Consider the following 20,267-nt stretch of genomic DNA (forward strand, 5'->3'; position numbering starts at 1 on the left):
GAATTCTCAGCCGACAGCCAAGCTGTTTTTCAGCGCGCTGTCGGCTGAAAACATCCAATAAGCCTGAAGCAGCGTCAACGTCACGGCGCCGTGACGTTGACATCGTGACGTTGACGTCAGTGTGTCGCGGGCGATTGGCCCAGCGACGTCACTGCCCCGCCTCCAACCACCTCCCCCCGGCTCCCTTCGCGCACGCTGGCTCGCCTGCAAGTTCGTGGAATCTCGCTGACTTAAGCAGGCGAGCCTCAGCGTTAGCGCGCCTCCGCTCTCCTGAAGCCTCTATGGCCCCGGCCTTAGGCTACATACGAGCAGCAATGGTGCTCAACAATGCTGTGAGGAGAAGACAGGAGTGAGGGGAGAGGTGCAAAGAGCTGCTGTGATCACATGCTCATTGCCATTAACGTGAGTGGATGTTAAAGTGCAATTGAGGCTATTGCACTTTAGTGAATCTAGTGTTTGGTAAACAGAGGAGGCAAAGGGGATAAGGAAAAATAACCCCTGCAGATCAGTACCTGGGAGGCAAATAAAGGGTGTGGGAGGAAGGGGGATACAGAACACAAACAGCATTAGAAACACAGTAAGAGAAACAATCTGGGACTGGTAACTGTTCTCTTGAGGGGATATAGGGGAAATAATTTGACAAGCTGTATGGGGGATAAATAAAATGAATATTTCTGTAACTTCAGTAGTTTCGGGAGGTTTTGCAAGGATTTGGAAAGACAATAAGTGATGGTAATGGTCACAGAGTAATAGTCTGGAGAATATAGATTTGCCATTAGCTGCCCAGTATACTACGTAAAGTAGTGTAGGTGACAGCAACCAAAGTTATCCATATTGTCAACAACTGCATCTGGTTAAATAAGGCTTTGAAAAGTGTGGCCCTGCGTTCCAAAAACGGGGAAAGACTTGTGTGGGGTGAGAGGAAAAGGAGCGCTTAGGATAGCTAGCAAGAAGAAAAGGCTGATTACTTCAAACCCAAAAGAGTTTGTACAGAGTAGGAAAATGGTATTTAAAGGGGCAGTCCCTCCTAAGAAGAACGTGAACCAACAATAATGGCATATTTAGTAGGTTAAATGTAGCAAATTGTCAAGTTAAAAAACCCGTTTACCAAACAAAAAAACATAACACTTCCATAGAAAACAAAGTACCGTATTTCCTCGATTCAAAGACACACCTTTTTTTCCCATTTTTCCCATTTTCACATGTCTGGAATAGGGATGCGTCTTAGAATCGATGTACTAAAAATAAAATAAAAATTTTAATCAGCTAGGGGCGAAGCTGGAGATGCCCGCCGGGGACCTTCCAGTCTGCAGAAAGAGCATGGCTGCAATCACACCCCCCTCCTCCCTTTCATGAGGTGCAGAGATCGGAGATGCCTGCCAGGGATCTTCACATTGCCCAGAAGCCCCCCTCCCGAATCCCTGTGTGAACTGCAGGAGGTGCAGAGGTAGCTGTGTCTCTCTCTGTGTCTGTGTCTCACTCTCTTTGTCTGTGTCTCATTCTCTGTGTGTCTCTCTCTCTGTCTCTGTGTGTGTCTTTCTTTGTGTCTGTATGTGCCTCCCTCCCCCCTTCCCTCCATTCGCCCTCCCCCTTTCCTCTCCCCCCCTTCCCTCTCCCCCCTTCCCTCCATTCGCTCTCCCCCCTTCCCTCCATTCGCTCTCCCCCCCTTCCCTCCATTCGCTCTCCCCCCCTTCCCTCCATTCGCTCTCCCCCCCTTCCCTCCATTCGCTCTCCCCCCCTTCCCTCCATTCGCTCTCCCCCCCTTCCCTCCATTCGCTCTCCCCCCCTTCCCTCCATTCGCTCTCCCCCCCTTCTCTCCATTCGCTCTCCCCCCCTTCCCTCCATTCGCTCTCCCCCCCTTCCCTCCATTCGCTCTCCCCCCCTTCCCTCCATTCGCTCTCCCCCCCTTCCCTCCATTCGCTCTCCCCCCCTTCCCTCCATTCGCTCTCCCCCCCTTCCCTCCATTCGCTCTCCCCCCCTTCCCTCCATTCGCTCTCCCCCCTTCCCTCCATTCGCTCTCCCCCCCTTTCCTCCATTCGCTCTCCCCCCTTTCCTCCATTCGCTCTCCCCCCTTCCCTCCATTCGCTCTTACCCCCTTCCCTCCATTCGCTCTCCCTCCCTTCCTTCTCCCCCCCTTCCCTCCATTCGCTCTCCCCCTTCCCTCCATTCGCTCTCCCCCTTCCCTCTCCCCCCCTTCCCTCCATTCGCTCTCCCCCCTTCCCTCTCCCCCCCTTCGCTCTCCCTCGCCTTTCCTCCATTCTCTCCCTCCCCCTTCCTCCCCTCTCCTCCATTCTCTCCCTCCCCCCCTCCATTCTCTCCCCTCCATTCTCTCCCTCCCTCCATTCCCTCCCCCCTTTGCTCCATTCTTTCCCTCCCCCTTCCCTCCATTCTCTCCCTCCCCCTTCCCTCCATTCTCTCCCTCCCTCCTTTCCTCCATTCTGTGTCTGCCTGTCCCTCTCCATTGGTTATTGAAGGGTCATGTAACCCTGCTAGTTAAAAAAAATAAAAAATTCTGCACTAATATAGTGGGATTTTTCCCCCATTTTTAAAAAAAATTAAATCAAGGTTGTGTCTTAGAATCAATGGCGTCTTACATTCGAGGAAATAGGGTAATTATAATGCCCTCATTAATCAAAACACATACATGTTCCTGGAGAAATACAGAACAGGATTTCTTTCACAATACACAAATAACTAAAACAGTTATTTTAACCCTTTGAGTGACGGAGGGGTCACATCATCGCTCCCTCACTGATGACAGCTCTCTGTCTGTGTGTGTCTCATTCTCTGTGTGTGTCCCTCTCTCTGTGTGTGTGTCTCTCTCTGTGTCTGTGCCTCTCCCCTTCCCTCCATTTGTTCCCTCCCCCCTTTTGCTCCCTCCCCCCCTCCCCCCCTTCCCTCCATTCGCTCCCTCCCCCCATCCCTCCATTCGCTCCCTCCCCCCATCCCTCCATTCGCTCTTCCCCTTCCCTCCTTTCACTCTCCTCCCTTCCCTCCTTTCGCTCTCCCCCCCTTCCCTCCTTTCGCTCTCCCCCTTCCCTCCATTCGCTCTCCCCCTTCCCTCCATTCGCTCTCCCCCTTCCCTCCATTCGCTCTCCCCCCCTTTCCTCCATTCGCTCTCCCCCCCTTTCCTCCATTCGCTCTCCCCCCCTACCCTCCATTCGCTCTCCCCCCCCTTCCCTCCATTCGCTCTCCCCCTTCCCTCTCCCCTGCCTTCCCTCCATTCTCTCCCTCCCCTCACCCGCCTTCCCTCCATTCGCTCTCCCCCACTTCCCTCCATTCGCTCTCCCCCACTTCCCTCCATTCGCTCTCCCCCTTCCCTCTCCCCTGCCTTCCCTCCATTCTCTCCCTCCCCTCACCCGCCTTCCCTCCATTCGCTCTCTCCCCCCCTTCCCTCCATTCGCTCTCCCCCCCTACCCTCCATTCGCTCTCCCCCCCTACCCTCCATTCGCTCTCCCCCCCTTCCCTCCATTCGCTCTCCCCCCCTTCCCTCCATTCGCTCTCCCCCCCTACCCTCCATTCGCTCTCCCCCGCCTTCCCTCCATTCTCTCCCTCCCCCCTTCCCTCCATTCTCTCCCTCCCCCCTTCCCTCCATTCTCTCCCTCCCCCTTCCCTCCATTCTCTCCCTCCCCCTTCCCTCCATTCGCCCTCCCCCCTTCCCTCCATTCGCTATCCCCCTTCCCTCCATTCTCCCTCCCCCTTCCCTCCATTCGCTCTCCCCCCCTTCCCTCTCCCCCCCTTCCCTCTCCCCCCCTTCCCTCCATTCGCTCTCCCCCCCTTCCGTCCATTCTCTCTCACCCCCTTCCCTCCATTCGCTCTCCCCCCCCTTTCCTCCATTCGCTCTCCCCTGCCTTTCCTCCATTCTCTCCCTTCCCCTCATTCTCTCCCTCCCCCCTCCATTCTCTCCCTCCCTCCCCCCCCCCTTCCCTCCATTCTCTCCCCCTCCCCTCCATTCCCTCCCCCCTTTGCTCCATTCTTTCCCTCCATTTCTCCCTCCCCCCTTTCCTCCATTCTGTGTCTGCCTGTCCCTCCCCATTGGTTATTGAAGGGTCATGTAACCCTGCTAGTTAAAAAAAAATTAAAAATTCTGCACATTTAGTATAGTGGGATTTTTTCCCCATTTTTTTAAATTAAATCAAAGTTGTGTCTTAGAATCAATGGCGTCTTACATTCGAGGAAATAGGGTAATTATAATACCCTCATTAATCAAAACACACAACTGTTCCTGGAGAAATACAGAACAGGATTTCTTTCACAATACACAAATAAGTAAAACAATTATTTTAACCCTTTGAGTGACGGAGGGGGTCATGTGATCGCTCCCTCGCTGATGACAGACTGGACGGGGAGACCCCCTCCCTTCTATCCCACGTAGTGATAGATCCGTCCTGCCGTGCACAGGAGCACAGAATGACAACTCCGCTAGGAAAACCAGCAGGATTATTATGACGTAGCTATTACATCATGGGGCCAGACGCGGAGACATAGTGATTTCATGTTTTTCCGCCACTAGGTTGGATTTAAGGGCTGGGACTCGCTGCGCTCGGCGGCGCGGACGGCCGCACGAGCGTTCCCCACCAGCAGGGGAATCCTCCCCAGCCGGTCCCAGTCCCCCCCCCGCTGCTGGCTCACTACGCACTGTGACGCATCAGCCGGCAGGGGATTCAAGAAAATTGTGATCCCGAGCGGTGACGCGTCACGTGGTGCGCTGATGAGCCAATCAGCGGCGGGGGCGGGAGCTCTCATCAGGCAGCTTCCTACTCAAGGTAGTGTGTGTGTTTTTGTGGCAGAAGGGGGAGGGAGCTGCTTACCTTACAGCAGCCCGCAGCAGCTCCCTCCTGCAGCCCGAGCCCGTGGAGCGAGAGAGGGGGGGGAGTATCGGGTCCCTCCGCTCAAGCCACGCCCCCACGTCCACCTCCCGCTCCCTACAGACCGCATATCACATAATGATATGTAGTTTGCCTTGTTATCTTATGCCCAGATAAATGTGTGTAATAATGCAGCTTTTGACTGTAAGCTCATAACATTGAACCATCTAACTTGCTCCTTTTCAGCTTTAACCTTCATTTTGGCAGAAAAATCATTTAAGAAAATATCAGCATGGCAGTTCCCAGCTCTTCAGACTAATTTATAGTCATTAAATATCCTTTATGGCACCAATATAGTGCATACATGTTGCTTCAATTTACTGTTATTTAAGTGTAACTTAATTTGACTTCTCCACAGTTCAGTAAGTGTGCTGAGCTGTCCCTGAGTGACTCTATTTTGTTATTGTTTTCCTGGTTGCTTGGCGACGTGACGTCATAATGCGCTGCGATGAAGTCAGACAACAACCAGGAAGTACTGAGGCTGCAGTGGCTGCCAGGCTGTAAACACAGGTGATGGGTATGAGGTGATTGTGTAACCCCTAGGGGTATATATACTTGTTAGTGTCACTATTGCAGTAGGGTGAATGGTCTGAGGAGAGGAGGTGTCTGTCATGAAACGCCACGTGTTTGCATATACCTGCTCTGATGCTTTGAATACAAAGTAAGTTACTTACAGAAAAGGCTCCTGTGTGCTTCCTGCACCGCTTTATTTCTTCATCTTCTCTTTCCCGGAAGTGGAGACACTGACTACATCCAGGTCACAGCTCTGTGTCCTACTGCGCATGCTCACACTAAGGGGATCATGGAAGTTGTAGTTTTTAGACTTCAAAATGGATCACGTGTCACATACTGTGCAGATTAGAAACAAGACAGTAACATTTCCCAGGCATTGTGCTAGGGAAAGATAGTTTTTTCTGCATATAGATGTATATACTCCTCTTGGTCCTTAATATATTCCAGTAAAGCTGCTTCAGTTCGTCCCTTTTGGCCAATGTTGATATAAAGGAGGTAACCTGGATATGACATAACCTGAGGCTGTAACACAACTTAGGCACGTTCTATAGTGCCGGGCGTGCGCTACGCTGTGCGCGCGGAATTTTAGTTGGCTGACATCAATCAGCCCTTCTACACAAGGGCCGCGCACGGCAGGGAGAGGGGAGCCGACAGACAGCGGCGAAGATGAAGAAATTCATCGTTTCCCGCCACTACCTGCGCTCAAATGTATGTGTGGATTTGTGGGTGTTTGTATGGATGTGTGTGGGGGGGGGGGTCAAGGATTGTAATCTAGGATTTACTTTCACACAACACATGCACACACATATACTCACACATAAATTACCTGAAGCTCCCGGCTCTATAGACAGGAAAAGCATGCGGCACGTGTTTGCATATACCTGCTCTGATGCTTTGAATACAAAGTAAGTTACTTACAGAAAAGGCTCCTGTGTGCTTCCTCCACCACTTTATTTCTTCATCTTCTCTTTCCCAGAAATGGAGACACTGACTACATCCAGGTCACAGCTATGTGTCCTACTGCGCATGCTCACACTGAGGGGATCATGGGAGTTGTAGTTTTTAGACTTCAAAATGGATCACGTGTCACATACTGTGTAGATTAGAAATAAGACAGTAACATTTCCCAGGCACTGTGCTAGGGAAAGATAGTTTCTGCTGCATGTAGATGTATATACTCCTCTTGGTCCTTAATATTTTTCAGTAAAGCTGCTTCAGTTCGTCCCTTTTGGCCAATGTTGATATGAAGGAGGAACTGCGCATGCTCACACTATGGGGCTTATGGGAGTTGTAGTTTTTAGACTTCAAAATGGATCACGTGTCACATACTGTGTAGATTAGAAAGATTACACAGAGCCCCCTGCCTGCTCCCTCACACAGAGCCAGGGTTGCCCACCTTCAACTGATGGTCAACCCGGAGGGGGGTAAATCCCTTATATGGGGCGTGCTGCTGGGTCTCATGACATTATGCTGCAACTCCCCCTCCAACCAGGGTTGCCACCTTCGACTGACGGTCAACCTGGAGATTTAAAAAAAAAAATGACACTGTGTTGCCATGACAACGGGATGCTATGTAACGTCACGCAGCGTCAAGTTGCCATGACAACGTGGCACCGCATGACGTCGTGACATCATGTGGCATCTCATTGTCATGGCAATGAGCATCACGTGATGCTGTTACGTCACGTGACGTTCCAGTTGGCATGGCAACGCAGCGCCATTTGACGCCGCGCAGCCATATTGACAGTAGTTGCAGGAGGAGATGGCGGGACACTGCTATTGCTGCAACTATTGCTGCATTAATGGTATATGGAATTATACCTTACATCATTTCTATTATTTATAACTAACGCTGATGACAATTGTTGCAAACAGAGTCGTCGCTGATCAATATTAATTTATTACAATGGTTTCTCAGTTTACTTTACTTGAGTTAATTTAACAAAGACAAGGTTACCTCATTGCTATCAAAAGGGAGGAACTGAAGCAGCTTTACTGTAAAGAGAGAGGGGGAGAAGAGAGAGGGGGGGGAGAAGAGAGAGGGGGGGGAGAAGAGAGAGGGGGGGGAGAAGAGAGAGGGGGGGGAGAAGAGAGAGAGAGGGGGAGAAGAGAGAGAGAGGGGGAGAAGAGGAGGGGGAGAAGAGAGAGGGGGAGGAGAGAGAGGAAGAGGGGAGAAGAGAGAGAGGAGAGAGAAGAGAGGAGGTAAGATACATGGGGGTGGTGTGTGTTCTCTAGCAGGGTTTCTAAGAATGTTACTGTGTTGCTTATGTGTCTGATAAAAACTACAACTCCCATGATCCCCTACCTGTGAGCATGTGCAGTAGAGCATAGGGCTGTGACCCAGATGTAGTAGGCAGTGAAGTACACACAGATAGTCCCGTAACAAATGCAACGGATCTGTGAGTGATGTAGCAATGAGTCACTTACTATGCTGCCCTGTCTGCAACAACCCGCCCACCCGGAGATTTCAGGGGCAAACCCGTAACCCGGAGAAGGGGATGCCAAACCCGAAGTCTCCGGGTGAAACCCGGAGAGGTGGCAACCCCGCCTCCAACTGCAGTGAATGCTATGTGATGTCGTGACGCTACACGGTGTCACATAGTCATGGCAAAGTGACGCCGCGTAGTGTCGACATCAAGTAGCGTCCAATTGACATGGCAACGTGTAGCCATGTTCTGTGCAGTTGGAGGGGAATTGGAGAAGAATGCCGATGATGTGGATGCCACAGCAAGCGGCCACCCTCCCCCGCAGCAGCACACCGCCACTGCCACCCAGAGATTGACGGAGGAAAGTACCTGAAACCCGGAGTCTCCAGGTCAAACCCGGAGAGGCGGCAACCCTGCACAGGCCCCCCCCTCTGCTCCCTCACCCATTGCCACCCCCCCTGCTCCCTCACCCAGAGCCCCACCCCCGTTTCCTCAACCAGAGCCCCACCCCTGCTCCTTCACCCAGAGCCCCCCCTGCTCCTTCACCCAGAGCCCCCCCTGCTCCCTCACCCAGAGCCCCCCCTGCTCCTTCACCCAGAGCCCCCCCTGCTCCTTCACCCAGAGCCCCCCCCTTGCTCCCTCACCCAGAGCCCCCCCTGCTCCCTCACCCAGAGCCCCCCCTGCTCCCTCACCCAGAGCCCCCCCTGCTCCCTCACCCAGAGCCCCCCCTGCTCCCTCACCCAGAGCCCCCCCTGCTCCCTCACCCAGAGCCCCCCCTGCTCCCTCACCCAGAGCCCCCCCTGCTCCCTCACCCAGAGCCCCCCCTGCTCCCTCACCCAGAGCCCCCCCTGCTCCCTCACCCAGAGCCCCCCCTGCTCCCTCACCCAGAGCCCCCCCTGCTCCCTCACCCAGAGCCCCCCCTGCTCCCTCACCCAGAGCCCCCCCTGCTCCCTCACCCAGAGCCCCCCCTGCTCCCTCACCCAGAGCCCCCCCTGCTCCCTCACCCAGAGCCCCCCCTGCTCCCTCACCCAGAGCCCCCCCTGCTCCCTCACCCAGAGCCCCCCCTGCTCCCTCACCCAGAGCCCCCCCTGCTCCCTCACCCAGAGCCCCCCCTGCTCCCTCACCCAGAGCCCCCCCTGCTCCCTCACCCAGAGCCCCCCCTGCTCCCTCACCCAGAGCCCCCCCTGCTCCCTCACCCAGAGCCCCCCCTGCTCCCTCACCCAGAGCCCCCCCTGCTCCCTCACCCAGAGCCCCCCCTGCTCCCTCACCCAGAGCCCCCCCTGCTCCCTCACCCAGAGCCCCCCCTGCTCCCTCACCCAGAGCCCCCCCTGCTCCCTCACCCAGAGCCCCCCCTGCTCCCTCACCCAGAGCCCCCCCTGCTCCCTCACCCAGAGCCCCCCCTGCTCCCTCACCCAGAGCCCCCCCTGCTCCCTCACCCAGAGCCCCCCCTGCTCCCTCACCCAGAGCCCCCCCTGCTCCCTCACCCAGAGCCCCCCCTGCTCCCTCACCCAGAGCCCCCCCTGCTCCCTCACCCAGAGCCCCCCCTGCTCCCTCACCCAGAGCCCCCCCTGCTCCCTCACCCAGAGCCCCCCCTGCTCCCTCACCCAGAGACCCCCCTGCTCCCTCACCCAGAGACCCCCCTGCTCCCTCACCCAGAGACCCCCCTGCTCCCTCACCCAGAGACCCCCCTGCTCCCTCACCCAGAGACCCCCCTGCTCCCTCACCCAGAGACCCCCCTGCTCCCTCACCCAGAGACCCCCCTGCTCCCTCACCCAGAGACCCCCCTGCTCCCTCACCCAGAGACCCCCCTGCTCCCTCACCCAGAGACCCCCCTGCTCCCTCACCCAGAGACCCCCCTGCTCCCTCACCCAGAGACCCCCCTGCTCCCTCACCCAGAGACCCCCCTGCTCCCTCACCCAGAGACCCCCCTGCTCCCTCACCCAGAGACCCCCCTGCTCCCTCACCCAGAGACCCCCCTGCTCCCTCACCCAGAGACCCCCCTGCTCCCTCACCCAGAGACCCCCCTGCTCCCTCACCCAGAGACCCCCCTGCTCCCTCACCCAGAGACCCCCCTGCTCCCTCACCCAGAGACCCCCCTGCTCCCTCACCCAGAGACCCCCCTGCTCCCTCACCCAGAGACCCCCCTGCTCCCTCACCCAGAGACCCCCCTGCTCCCTCACCCAGAGACCCCCCTGCTCCCTCACCCAGAGACCCCCCTGCTCCCTCACCCAGAGACCCCCCTGCTCCCTCACCCAGAGACCCCCCTGCTCCCTCACCCAGAGACCCCCCTGCTCCCTCACCCAGAGACCCCCCTGCTCCCTCACCCAGAGACCCCCCTGCTCCCTCACCCAGAGACCCCCCTGCTCCCTCACCCAGAGACCCCCCTGCTCCCTCACCCAGAGACCCCCCTGCTCCCTCACCCAGAGACCCCCCTGCTCCCTCACCCAGAGACCCCCCTGCTCCCTCACCCAGAGACCCCCCTGCTCCCTCACCCAGAGACCCCCCTGCTCCCTCACCCAGAGACCCCCCTGCTCCCTCACCCAGAGACCCCCCTGCTCCCTCACCCAGAGACCCCCCTGCTCCCTCACCCAGAGACCCCCCTGCTCCCTCACCCAGAGACCCCCCTGCTCCCTCACCCAGAGACCCCCCTGCTCCCTCACCCAGAGACCCCCCTGCTCCCTCACCCAGAGACCCCCCTGCTCCCTCACCCAGAGACCCCCCTGCTCCCTCACCCAGAGACCCCCCTGCTCCCTCACCCAGAGACCCCCCTGCTCCCTCACCCAGAGACCCCCCTGCTCCCTCACCCAGAGACCCCCCTGCTCCCTCACCCAGAGACCCCCCTGCTCCCTCACCCAGAGACCCCCCTGCTCCCTCACCCAGAGACCCCCCTGCTCCCTCACCCAGAGACCCCCCTGCTCCCTCACCCAGAGACCCCCCTGCTCCCTCACCCAGAGACCCCCCTGCTCCCTCACCCAGAGACCCCCCTGCTCCCTCACCCAGAGACCCCCCTGCTCCCTCACCCAGAGACCCCCCTGCTCCCTCACCCAGAGACCCCCCTGCTCCCTCACCCAGAGACCCCCCTGCTCCCTCACCCAGAGACCCCCCTGCTCCCTCACCCAGAGACCCCCCTGCTCCCTCACCCAGAGACCCCCCTGCTCCCTCACCCAGAGACCCCCCTGCTCCCTCACCCAGAGACCCCCCTGCTCCCTCACCCAGAGACCCCCCTGCTCCCTCACCCAGAGACCCCCCTGCTGCCTCACCCAGAGACCCCCCTGCTCCCTCACCCAGAGACCCCCCTGCTCCCTCACCCAGAGACCCCCCTGCTCCCTCACCCAGAGACCCCCCTGCTCCCTCACCCAGAGACCCCCCTGCTCCCTCACCCAGAGACCCCCCTGCTCCCTCACCCAGAGACCCCCCTGCTCCCTCACCCAGAGACCCCCCTGCTCCCTCACCCAGAGCCCCCCCTGCTCCCTGACCCAGAGCCCCCCCTGCTCCCTGACCCAGAGCCCCCCCTGCTCCCTGACCCAGAGCCCCCCCTGCTCCCTGACCCAGAGCCCCCCCTGCTCCCTGACACAGAGCCCCCCCTGCTCCCTGACACAGAGCCCCCCCTGCTCCCTGACACAGAGCCCCCCCTGCTCCCTGACACAGAGCCCCCCCTGCTCCCTGACACAGAGCCCCCCCTGCTCCCTGACACAGAGCCCCCCCTGCTCCCTGACACAGAGCCCCCCCTGCTCCCTGACACAGAGCCCCCCCTGCTCCCTGACACAGAGCCCCCCCTGCTCCCTGACACAGAGCCCCCCCTGCTCCCTGACACAGAGCCCCCCCTGCTCCCTGACACAGAGCCCCCCCTGCTCCCTGACACAGAGCCCCCCCTGCTCCCTGACACAGAGCCCCCCCCTGCTCCCTGACACAGAGCCCCCCTGCTCCCTGACACAGAGCCCCCCTGCTCCCTGACACAGAGCCCCCCCTGCTCCCTGACACAGAGCCCCCCCTGCTCCCTGACACAGAGCCCCCCCTGCTCCCTGACACAGAGCCCCCCCTGCTCCCTGACACAGAGCCCCCCCTGCTCCCTGACACAGAGCCCCCCCTGCTCCCTGACACAGAGCCCCCCCTGCTCCCTGACACAGAGCCCCCCCTGCTCCCTGACACAGAGCCCCCCCCTGCTCCCTGACACAGAGCCCCCCCCTGCTCCCTGACACAGAGCCCCCCCTGCTCCCTGACACAGAGCCCCCCCCCTGCTCCCTGACACAGAGCCCCCCCCTGCTCCCTGACACAGAGCCCCCCCCTGCTCCCTGACACAGAGCCCCCCCCTGCTCCCTGACACAGAGCCCCCCCCTGCTCCCTGACACAGAGCCCCCCCCTGCTCCCTGACACAGAGCCCCCCCCTGCTCCCTGACACAGAGCCCCCCCCTGCTCCCTGACACAGAGCCCCCCCTGCTCCCTGACACAGAGCCCCCCCCCTGCTCCCTGACACAGAGCCCCCCCTGCTCCCTGACACAGAGCCCCCCGCCCCCTGCTCCCTGACACAGAGCCCCCCCCTGCTCCCTGACACAGAGCCCCCCCAGGCACATAATTTGGGAATTGTGCGTGTCAGCTCTTCAACCCAATTATGGTATATAACTGTTTGTATAATAAAGATGTATGTTGTTTTACTGTTCCAGGAGTGCCAACCAGTGGTGATGTGCAGGGCGTGAGTTTCAGGGGTGATTTTAAGGTAGAATGTTGTCAGGGTATGTTTGGGTAAAAGGGGGCCCGGGTTGCGGGTTCCCCCGAAACATGTACTCAGGAATCCCCCCAGATTCCTGAGGACATGATGAACAAAGACCACCGGATTTGTAAGGACAGAATTAAAATATTCATTTCAGCGGAGAAAGAGGGGTCGCAAGCTGCGCCCCAAGCCAAAGACTGTCTCGTGGCTCTATTTGCGCATCAACCCCACTCTGGGAATTGATGTCTAGAGACTATTTCTGCGGATTTCGTTCTGTGGACATTTTATTTAGTTTTGCCCTGTTCCAGTAAGTGTTTATTCGTGTTGTAAATCAAGCTGTGTGTGTTTCTTCTGTAAATAAATTACAATCTATTTTATCTCATGCTTTGTTCAATAAAAGGATCAAGATATTAAGGTGTTAAAAAGCTTGGTCTCCCGTGACAAGGGGGACAAACGATAATGGCTACCAGTCGCGGCCAGGCCCCGGCTCTGCATCAGATGCAGTCCTTCCTGTCCCAGCCTCTGACGTCAGTGCGCTCTGCCCCTCTGATGTCAGCACGCCAAAGCTTCCAGTGCACGCTGACTGGAAGCTCGGTGTGGGACACAGTGAGAAGGCCTGCATCTGATGGCCGGTCATGGCCGGGTACCGACTCTCCGCCCGTTCCTGCAGCCACCGCCAGTCCCGACCATCCTCAAGGTATGTTTACTTTTATTTATATGTATCAGGGGGGAGTCTTTTTATATGTATTGGGGGGAGTGGGGGTCTTTTTATATGTATTGGGGGAGTGGGTGTTGGTTTAGCTCATCTTGCCTATGTATATAATGTTGAAGAGAAGCTTGTGGGGAGCGCAGGTGTCACCATATATATGCAAAGGAAAAATAAATATAGTGTGGTATGTCTAAACAGGTACAGCAATCAACACAGGAATCATGAATGGAAACTCACATTCTGCCTGTTGTAATACAGCATTTGAAACAGCAATAGATGCAGTGAATGGATTCAGCACTGTGCAGGGGGGTCTGGCTTGTGGACACTCCCTGATGTCAGCAGGACAACCCTCAATATAATGAAAAAGACGACTCTAGTGCAACATTGTATGTTCACATTTGATATATTGAAAATAGGCAATTGCTATTGCACTTACATGAGCAACTTGTGCTTAGACACATAAAAATCGATGCGCAGCATAGGTGTGTGTCATCCACCTCACTCCCGAAGTTGCGTCGCGTCACTTCCGGTCCGGCCCGTCGCGTCACTTCCGGTTTCGTCGGCGATCGCAGAATGGATCAAAATGGGTTCTGGGGTATGCTGGGCACACGTCTGGACTGCTGCAAGGTTCACTCAACGCGTTTCGCTGGCGTGGCAGCTTCGTCAGGAGTCCGATCTCTGATTGCTGTACCTGTTTAGACATACCACACTATATTTATTTTTCCTTTGCATATATATGGTGACACCTGCGCTCCCCACAAGCTTCTCTTCAACATTCAAGAAAGGAGAAATCTGGAACTTCTCCAAAGAGGGTTGAGCAGCGAAGTTTGCCATTATCATATTTGAGCACACTTATATATCACATATTTTTGTTTATTGATTTATTTATTTATTTTCACCTTCACTAGTAGCGCCTCACAATTTCTGTTTTGCACTATGTATATAATGGGCAGTATATTGGCCATTATATACATAGGAAAGACAGGGCTAACGCCAGCCTGAAGTAGGTGATAAAATATTTGCGGTATTTCTGCCGTTCATCCCGTTAAGATAAATATCCGAACTTGATGTATGGAAGTTTTTACTCCCCTTCTCTCCATTCGCTGGCCACACAAAACAATGTCCTTTCAGGAATGGCTATCCCGGCGTGGTCCCGCAAAAGGAACCGCACCCGAGATGTTTATGGTGTGGAAAGCTGAATCATACCAAAGACTATCTCTTCAGGCTGGATGATGATGATTACGATGATAATGATGACTCCTGCTGCGGGGCCCCACGAAAAGGACAGTTTCTATTTTCAGCAGAAGCTCCAGAAATTTTTAACCCCGTGTGTTCAGGAAGGCGTGGGTCAGAAAAGACCAGAGAGGAGCTACGGCCCAGAGCGTTTAGCGCAATAGTCACAGGAATGACGACACTCCTAGAGATGACTAAGGCTACTGCTACCGCCATATACAGAGAGCCGAGCGAATCAGAGAAAATAAGTACTGACTGGAAACTATACTGTGAGATGCCCCAGAAAGATGTGCAAAACTTCATCACAGATTTAGAAGTTTCTCAGCCAGAGGCTCGCGCGCTCAAAACAGAGCTGGAAATCTCATGCCATGAGGTCTACGCTCTCAGCACAGAGGTCTGTGAATTGAAGGATGCAGAGGAAGAGAACCTGATTGTTTCGAGATGGTAAAAAGAGCAAATACAAGCCTGAGATAGAAAAATTCAGACTTGACTGACCAGGTCAGTAAAGGTGATAAGCTTCACCAAGCAGGAAAAGTTAGAAGTGCAGGAAGCACTGCAGAATGCAGAGAGGGTGCAACCTGTCTCCGTGGAGCAGCACACACAAGCAGCGCACCTAAGGCAGAGCCAGCTGCAAGAGCAACAGTATGTGCAAGTCTGGAAGGGGCCAAGGAGAAGCTGCAGAGGATCAAAAAGGCTCCACCCTGTACCCGGAACAACGCGTTTCGGAAGTGTTCTATACTTTTCTTGCCTGAGAGGCTTGTACTATTGATTGTACTGCCAAGTTCCATGTAATGTGCTGTTTAAATTCTGCGGTACTAGCAACACTATGTTACATACTGCCAGGGTTTATTGGAAATGCCATCTCCACCTTTTTCAAGCATTTGCCTGTTAGAATTACGTTTAGCCTGCACATGCTCATCATGCAGATATCCAGCCCACATCGCCTGATAATCCCTATCAGCTGCACCAAGACTGCTTATAAGCTCCACTCCACTCCATGCGATCACCTGAACCTGACGAAGGAAGAACACTTCTGAAACGCGTTGTTCCGGGTACAGCGTGGAGCCTTTTTGATCCTCTGCAGCTTCCGTAGTTTGTGCAATCAACTGGGACCCAGCCCTGCTATCCGGACGCGGAGAGAGGGACTCACTGCGACCTGGATTGTTTACTCAGCCACGGAGCCCATCTTTATTATTTTTATGTAAGTAACGGCTTTTATTATTTCTTGTTAATAAATCACACATTTTCCTGATCACCCTGGCAGTGGGCACCATTGGGTTAATCCCTTCACACTCTAGGTAGGACAGGAAGTAGACTTTTGCAGGTAGGCCATATAAGGCCCGTCCCTCTACCTGCACCTTAGTCTTTTTCCTGTCCTCAACGCTAGGAGTAGGATTTTTTATTTTCTAACAGGGCTCACCTACTGCACCTTGTGCAGATAGCCAGGGTCTCAGCCTCTCTGCCCTGAAGCTCCGCGATGCGCCCTACGGGTGGCGAGACGGAGACCCCTTAGAGTCGGGGGAGCCCCTGTTGGGGGGGGAAACAGCTGCAGCCGCGGGCGGGGAAGCTTAGGTGCAAAGCCCGGGACCGATCGAAGGCGCACAGCAGCTGCAGCTGGGAGCCGTGGAGGCCCAGACTCACCGCATAAGCGTATGGTACGCTGCGGTAAAGTACCCAGCAGCCCGCTACAGGCGGAGGGGGGAGCAGCCATAGCTGCGAGCAGAGGAGGCTCAATTGACCGCACTAGCGTATGGAACGCGGCGGTGAACTACCCCAGTAATTCTGCTGCGAACCGAAGGAGGTTAATATTGACCGCATGTGTATCTGAGATACTGCGGTAAAAGGGTACAGTGCAGGCGGCCGCTCGGGAGCGTGCGCGTCACGGCACGCCGGCAAATGCGTGCACAGACACGCGAGCCGTGCACAAGCACTTGATGACGTCAGAGAAGCGACGACCACACGGTGTATGTGTGAGTGAAAGCTGCAGCATGGAACGCTCAGCAGGGAGAAGCCAAGTGCTGGATATGGATTCAAAAATGGAAACACCCAAACTTCAGTTCCCAAGACTAGGTGAGTCTTTAGTTTTAGTTCTGCATGGGAAAGAGAGATGGTATATATACATTAGGGTGTATGTTTAGTATTTATTTTGTTTTTATAAATTAGTTCGGTGGTTACCCTCCCAGAAGCAGGATCTTCAAAGGGACGGGGGAATCCCTGCAACATAAATGAAAGGTTGCTAAGAAAACTAAATGGTGTTCAGCTTGTGATAAAGTGTGAGACACGAAACGCGTAGAAGGGTTGCATCCCTTGATTTTTATGATGCTTCATAAAAGATTACACATTTTTGGCCAGACCTGTTCTTCTTTTTGATCCCGGTGCGCTGAATCACTCTCTACATCGCTGGACTTTACTTCTCTACAGCAGCACGCGATGGAGGGGAGACCCTGGTGGCAGTAATACAGTGAGTACTTAGGGCCAACCCAATGAGGTAGGGGAGGCTGTCCTTGGACTACCTACCCCGACCTTCAGGGTATCTGGTGCCCCAATTTTATGATACTCAAGTGTATATATCAATTCAATATCCAGAGTGTACGCCCCTCTTTCTTGTGTATAGTACACTTATGAGCACCTTACCTCACCAAAACTTCTAATAGGGAAGTAATTATGTGAAGATTGTCTTAAGACACCTGCAGGTGATACCAATGAACAAATGAGCATTTTCTTTATTGATGAAGGAGGCTGTTAAACAGAGAGTTGATGCGGCAGTACAGCAAGCTGTTAACCCTGCGCAGGAAGATCTAGATCCCAGACCAGTCTGGATAAGGGGAAAAGTTTTTCATCATATGGGTCTGAAATTGATTGTTTTCAGGTGTCAGAGAGTGAAATGGATTCATCAGATCAAGATATTCAGGAAGGAATCTGAATTTGATGTAGAAAGGGTGGATCCACTCATCAAAGCCATGATACAGGTTTGGAACTGGAAGACATTGAGGAGTTAACCCACAAAAAAGATAAAAATTTTGGGGCGAGACAAAAAGTGTCCTGGCTGCTTCAGGAGTTTCTGTACTGGTCTGCTTTGACAGGCTAAGCAGGCTGCTGCTGCTGCTACTACTGCTACTGCTACTGCTACTGCGGCTACTGCTGCTACTACTGCTACTACTGCTGCTGCTTTAAAAAGGTAGAGTCTTTACTATCCATCAAGTAGTTAAGGACCTCATTCAGGTGGAGTTGGCGCAACCAAACGCCAGAGTATTTACGCCTAAAAGGTTTGGGAAGATGTATCCATTCCCACAAGAGGAGGTAAAAATTTGGGATGTTAGCCCAAAGGTGGATACTGCTATTTCCAGAATAGTAGAGAAGACCACAATTCCAATAAGGAACTTGCGTCATTGGAGGACGCTATGGATAGGAAGATGGATACGTATGGAAGAAAACATACGTTACCGCAGGAACATCCTCATACCTGCCATAGTTGCCAACATTGAAGAAGCAATACACAAAGGTGTGAAAACAAGTGCTATTATTAAGCACTGTCCAAAGTAAAATGAGCAGCAAAATCTATGGTGCTGGCGGTATCAGCAAGAAGGGCTTTATGGCTCAGACAGTGGATGGCTGACACAGCATCAAAGAACAACTTGTGTGGATTACCATTGAAGGTGAGTTCCTCTTCGGTAACAAACTGGATGCAATAATAACAAAAGCATCAGGAGGTAAGAGCATTTTTTACCTCAAGAAAAGCAGAAGATTCGGTTTCCAACAGGCTAATAGAAACCAATATAAGGAAGCAAAGGCATATAGACCTGGCAGGTCATCTACAAGACAAACAACATGGAGGGACGGCCAGGACCGTTTTTTTTGTGACAGTTGCCAGTAGGAGGGCGACTGAAGCAGTTTTTCTGCAACATGGGCCCAAATGATACAGGACAATTGGGTATTACAGACCATTCATCAGGGGTACAGTATAGAATTTAGAGAGATGCCAAGAAGAAATATGTTCTTAATAACATGGATACAGTCCAAGGAAAAAAGAAGGCAGAATAATTCGGTTTTAAAGAAATTATTACAAGCAGAAGTAATAAAGAAGGTACCTCAGGAAGAGGAAGTGAAATTTATTCCAGAATTTTTCTAGTAAGGAAACCTACAAGGGAGTACATAGCAATTCTAGACCTAAGAAGTGTGAACCTGATTATTCAAGAGCTACAACCAGGAGACTGGATGGTGGCAATAAGACTTAGAAGATGCTTATCTACAGGTGCCCATAACAAAGGGACACCAAAGATGCCTAAGGTTTACAGTAAATCAAGATCATTATCAGTATACAGCACTGCCATTTGGTCTGGGGACTTCCCCAAGGACGTTTATAAAGGTTCTAGCCCCTCTAGTGGCAGAAATGAGAAGAGGGGTAGATATATACCCATACCTGGACGACATCCGGGTAAAATCAGGGAGTCTGGAGAAACTCCAACAAGACCAGAAGATGGTATAACCTTCCTGGAACACCACGGTTGGTTAATAAACAGAAACAAGAGCCATCTCATGCCACTCAGCTGTTAAGATTTCTGGGGGTAGAATTTGATACAGCAAAAGGAGAAGTGAGACTACCAGACGCAAAGAGGCAAGACATAGCCATGCAACAAAGAAGCTCAGGAAAGCTACCAGGACTTCAGCAGAAGAATGCATGAAGCTCATAGGGAAATTCGCTTCAACATTAAGCGTCAGAAAATGGGCAGCAATACATATGACACCAAGAATCTTGTTACACCCACACACAAAACAGGAATTAAAGTGGTGGGAAGATACCCGAAACCTGGGAAAAGGACAAACACTACACCCATTGCACTGGGTAAGAATTACAACAGATGCGAGCAACACAGGTCGGGGTACCCAGATGGGAGAAACATTGGTGCAAGGAACCTGGACAAACCAGGAAAAGCATCTTCCATCAAATCTGCTGGAATTAAAAGCAGTACAAGGGCCTTAGAAACTTTCCAAGACCATATAAGAGGTGGCTGTATAAAAATAGAATCAAACAACAGGTCAGTTGTCAAGTATATAGCCGAACAAAGAGGAACCAGGAGCAGAAAGCTGATGAACCTCACAGCAGAAATCCTCTTTTGGGCAGAGTGCCACTTGTAGGAAATTACAGCCATACATATCCCAGGACTAGAAAATGTCACAGCAGACTTTCTAAGTCGGAGCATCATACACCCAGGAGAAGGGGCATTATAGCCACAGGTGTTTCAAGAACTGGTAGAGCGATGGGGTCAGTCAGACATAGATCTCATGGCGACACACCAAAACCGCAAGGTAAGGAACTACTGTGCCAGACAGTTTCATCCAAGCGCACAGGGTACAGATGCTCTCAGTTTCAAATGGCACTTCAAGTTGGTATACCTGTTCCCTCCAATTCCCTTAATTCCGGAAACAATCAGGAAAACAGGGAAGACCAAGCAGAGGTGATATTCATAGCACCCTACTGGCCAAGAAGGCTTTGGTTCACACACTTGGTAAATATGGCAGTAGATACACCATGGCACATACCAGATCGCAAAGGGTTGATGCGACAGGGGTCAATATGTCATCCGAATGCCAAACAATGGGCTTTGACGGTATGGCAATTGAGCAGGAAACATTGAGACTGAAAGGTTGTTCAGACAAAACAATCCAAACCCTTTTACAAGCAAGGGAATGTCCTTTCACCTAGAATTGTATCAATTGTGGAGTTCCTGCAAAAAGGATTTGAGAAAGGTCTCAGTCTTAGCTCATTGAAAGTACAGGTGTCTGCACTATCAGCCTTGTTGGAAAGAAAT

General features: G+C 53.6%; 1 protein-coding gene across 4 annotated transcripts in view; it reads right to left on the reverse strand.

Annotated features, from left to right (window-relative positions):
* LOC142474965 (uncharacterized) overlaps window positions 1–20,267 on the reverse strand; it is a 70,108-nt gene that overhangs the window by 13,915 nt on the left and 35,926 nt on the right. Inside the window, exons 1-3 of one of the 4 annotated variants that reach the window (XM_075581050.1) lie at window positions 6,300–6,391; window positions 5,543–5,659; window positions 1,175–1,238 (exon numbers count right to left, since the gene is read on the reverse strand). The exons of 1 other annotated variant lie outside the window; for it this stretch is intronic. The gene's annotated coding sequence lies outside the window, so the exon portion shown is untranslated. Of the gene's footprint in view, window positions 1–1,174; window positions 1,239–5,542; window positions 5,660–6,299; window positions 6,392–20,267 lie in introns of those variants that run through there. 2 more of the 4 variants (XM_075581049.1, XM_075581051.1) reach the window with 2 other exon arrangements.

The sequence above is a fragment of the Ascaphus truei genome, unplaced genomic scaffold (genome assembly GCF_040206685.1).
Source record: "Ascaphus truei isolate aAscTru1 unplaced genomic scaffold, aAscTru1.hap1 HAP1_SCAFFOLD_1023, whole genome shotgun sequence".
Classification (NCBI taxonomy): domain Eukaryota; kingdom Metazoa; phylum Chordata; class Amphibia; order Anura; family Ascaphidae; genus Ascaphus; species Ascaphus truei.